The 4,296-nt window shown below is 35.8% G+C and overlaps 1 long non-coding RNA gene across 1 annotated transcript; it reads right to left on the minus strand.

The window, feature by feature from the left end:
• Positions 1-655: 655 nt before the first annotated feature.
• LOC143259908 (uncharacterized) lies at positions 656-4,296 on the minus strand. Its single transcript, XR_013033961.1, has 2 exons — positions 2,664-4,296; positions 656-2,382 (listed from the first exon to the last, which is right to left on the minus strand). It is a non-coding gene; the product is annotated as an uncharacterized LOC143259908 (long non-coding RNA).

The raw sequence follows: 4,296 nt of genomic DNA on the forward strand, positions 1-4,296 counted from the left end.
AAATTATTGGTAACCACCTGGAAATTCGCGTTGATATTAGAGATACGATTTTGCCAAACAACTGTTAATAATAATTTTACCGAATGTTAAATAAATTTATATTCGAATTAAATAGAAAATTAATTAACTTCGATTATAGAAGGAAGCAGAGCGAATTTCTATTAACACTAAACTTTCCGAATAATAAAATTGATTGTGCACTGCCTGACACGAGTGAAAAAATCCAATTTACTTAGATTTTGTACATTTTCTGTTATATTCTGTTATAGTAGTCGTTCCAACAATTAATTAAGTAATTTAACGCAATAATTTTCCTTGAAAATTATATTATATCTTAATTCTTAACAATTTAATTTATAATATCACTTTTGCAGGAGCTTTCCTGATATGCAACTGATTTTTCCACTAAACGAGTAACGACTAATCGAGCAATGACTTTGAGTCGAGCGAGCAAACAAAGGACAAACGGATTTAACAAAAGACAAAGAAATTTAACCTTGCCTTTGACGATCAACGGCGATCGATAATTTCGATAATTTCCAATTATTTAATATTCGCGATAATTAATTTTGTAATAATGCTATCCGGTGCCCGAAAAATTATTTCATCGCTTAAATTGTTTATGAAAAGAACCAACGAGACTTGCACAAATCGGTCGGTGAGATAATAAATTTTTATTTTCCTTTAAAATTATATTACATTTTAATTCTTAACAATTTAATTTATTGTAATTACACTTTTCAGGAAGAGCTTTCCTGAAACGTGATTAATTTCACGCATTAATTTTCCTTTACAATTATATTACATCTTAATTCTTAACAATTTAATTCATTATAACTTTACGCACTAAGTTTCCTTTAAACTTATATTATATCTTAATTCCTAATAATATAATATATTATAACTTCACGCGCTAATTTTCCTTTAAAATTATATTATATCTTAATTCTTAACAAAGAATTCTTATTGCAAATGGTATTATTAAATAATCCCGTGGCTATTTCGTTGTAACATTTAGTAGCGGAAGTAATTAATAACGTCGATCATACGAAGTAATTTTTAAAGCACGAATTTATCGAAGAATCGTTACATCAAAAATATTCTATCGATGCATTTATTATTTCTAGCTGTTTTAATAATAATTTAGAGATAGTAGGTTTTGGAAACTACTCTATTTTTTAAGCCGTGTTCATTATATTATAATCCCCTATCGTTATTCGTATCCTAAACCATAATCGTGATTGTATAATCGTAAATTGCCTTACGACGTTCGTCGCGTTCTGTTGTGTTCTGTCGCGTTCCCTACGAGTGCGTCCTTTCGAATTTATGGGTTTCGTTCAACTAGTGCCCGACGTCAGCCGATCGTCCTAGCCTGCGCACGATGCCAGCCAATGTGGCTGGCATGACGTCGCGCATGACGTCAGCCGAGCGTTCAGCAGCCGCCGGCGAAAGCCGATCATCCTAGCCAGCGGCCGACGCCAGCCGATCGCAATTCGCAATGTTTAGATCGCGACACTCACGTACGCACGCACACGTACATCGTGTGGGGTAAACGCCCGGGAGCTGCGAAACCGATCGACTACGTAATTTCGAAGGTCGCTCCGAAAGCGATTCTAACACAACGCGTTGGCAATTTCTCGCCACGCTAACACAACGCGTTGTTTATCTCGTCTTGCAACTCTATAGAAAATCGCGAATGCCTGAGCACTACGTTTCCTTTATAAAATTATATTACATCTTAATTCTTAAAAATTTAATTTATTATAATTTTATGCACTAAGTTTCCTTTAAACTTATATAATATCTTAATTCTTAACAAAGGATTCTTATTGCAAATGGTATTATTAAATAATCCTGTGGCTATTTCGTTGTAACATTTAGTAGCGGAAGTAATTAATAACGTCGAACATACGAAGTAATTTTTAAAGCACGAATTTATCGAAGAATCGTTACATCAAAAATATTCTATCGACGCATTTATTATTTCTAGCTGTTTTAATAATAATTTAGAGATAGTAGGTTTTGGAAACTACTCTATTTTTTAAGCCGTGTTCATTATATTATAATCCCCTATCGTTATTCGTATCTGAAACCGTAATCGTGATTGTATAATCGTAAATTGCCTTACGACGTTCGTCACCTTCTGTCGTGTTCTGTCGCGTTCCCTGCGAGTGCGTCCTTTCGAATTGATGGGTTTCGTTCAACTAGTGCCCGACGTCCGCCGATCGTGCTAGCAGCCCCCGACACCAGCCGATCGTCCCAGCCTGCGCACGATGCCAGCCAATGAGGCTGGCATGACGTCAGCGCATGACGTCGCCGACCGTTCAGCAGCCGCCGGCGACAGCCGATCATCCTAGCCAGCGGCCGACGCCAGCCGATCGTCTTAACATCATCGCAATTCGTAATGTTTAGATCGCGGCACTCACGTACGCACGCACACGTGCATCGAAAGCGATTCTAACACAACGCGTTGGCAATTTCTCGCCACGCTAACACAGCGCATTGGCAATTTCTCGCCACGCTAACACAACGCGTTGTTAATTTCATCCCGCAACTCTAAAGAAAATCGCGAATGCCTGAGCACTAAGTTTCCTTTATAATTATATTACATCTTAATTCTTAAAAATTTAATTTACTATAATCACAATATTGGAAGAGCTTACTTGAAATACGACTGATTTCCCCACTAGTCAAGTTCCGATTAATTGAGCAACGACTTTGAGCCGAGCGAGCACGTAGAGTACCCCCACCACCGACTTTGCTGATCGACGATCGCGCGATCGACCACGATCGATAACATCGATAACTTCGATTATTTCCAATGATTTAATATTTGCGGTAATTTATTTTGCAATAATGCTATCCGGTGCCCGGAAAATTATTTCATCACTTAAATTATTCGTGGAAAGTATCAACGAGGTTTAATTAACATGAGAACAACGGTTGCACAAATCGGTCGATAAGTTATTAAAGTTTTATTTTCCTTTAAAATTATATTACATTTTAATTTTTAACAATTTAATTTATTATAATTTCACGCAGTAAGATTTCTTTGAAATTATATTATATCTTAATTCTTAACAATCTAATTTATTATAATAACACTTTTAGAAGAGCTTCCCTGAAACGCGATTAATTTCACGCACTAAGTTTCCTTTAAAATTATATTACATCTTAATTCTTAACAATTTTATTTATTATAATTTCACGCACTAATTTTCCTTTAAAATTATATTATATCTTAATTCTTAACAATTTAATTTATTATAATAGCACTTTTGGAAGAGCTTTCTTGAAACACGACTGATTCCCACATTAGACAAGTTCCGACTAATTAGGCAATGACTTTGAGACAAGCGAGCACGAGATATACCCCCACCTCTGACTTTGACGATCGACGACCGCACGATCAACGGCGATCGATAATTTCGACAATTTCGATTATTTCCATTTATTTAATATTCGCGATAATTTATTTTGCAATAATGCTATCCGGTGCCCGAGAAATTATTTCATCGCTTAGTTTGTTCATGAAAAGTACCAACGAGGTTCAATTAACAAGAGGCTTGCACAAATCAATCGAAAAGTTATTATATCAAATTGCTTTCGTTAATTTATTTATTATTTCTCTCTTCTTAATATTTGCAATAATTCTGCTTGTTAGAAGTATGTTTAAGAAGCACGCTGGCTATTTTGCCATTTAATTTGCTCGCGAAGATAATTGATAGAGTCAGGAATATGAAGTAATTTCTCGAGCACGAGTGTTTCGTGAAATTGTTGCAGTTGACGAGTTTCGTTAACAAATTAATTGCTTTTCGATGTTTAATATTAACGACAATTCTTCTTGCTAATGTTATTATTAAGTAATCCCGTGGCTATTTCGTCGTATCATTTTGTGACGGAACACACAACGCGTTGGCAATTCTTGCGACGCTAACACAACCGTTGGTCATTTCGTCTCGCAACTCTAAGGAAAATCGCGAACCCCATGCAGCATGGCGTTTAAAAAACGAACGTAGCTACTGCAACGCGATTTTCTCGCAATGCTAACTTTGAAATTAAATCGAAGACAAGCCGCGATATTCAGTTTTCGAAACGCTATAATGCAAATCGGAGCTGATTGTTGACCATAGTTGCAGCTGCAACATGGACGTCTGACAAGTCTAATGAAGCTATTGCAACGCGATTCATTCGTCGCAACGCTAATTTAACGAACAGAAATCCTAAAGATTACTTCAATTTCCAAAAAGAACAAATCTGCAAATTTTGAAAGACCTAAGAAAATTGGCAAATGAA

Source organism: Megalopta genalis, chromosome 8, assembly GCF_051020955.1.
Source record: "Megalopta genalis isolate 19385.01 chromosome 8, iyMegGena1_principal, whole genome shotgun sequence".
In the NCBI taxonomy this organism is placed as follows: Eukaryota; Metazoa; Arthropoda; class Insecta; order Hymenoptera; family Halictidae; genus Megalopta; species Megalopta genalis.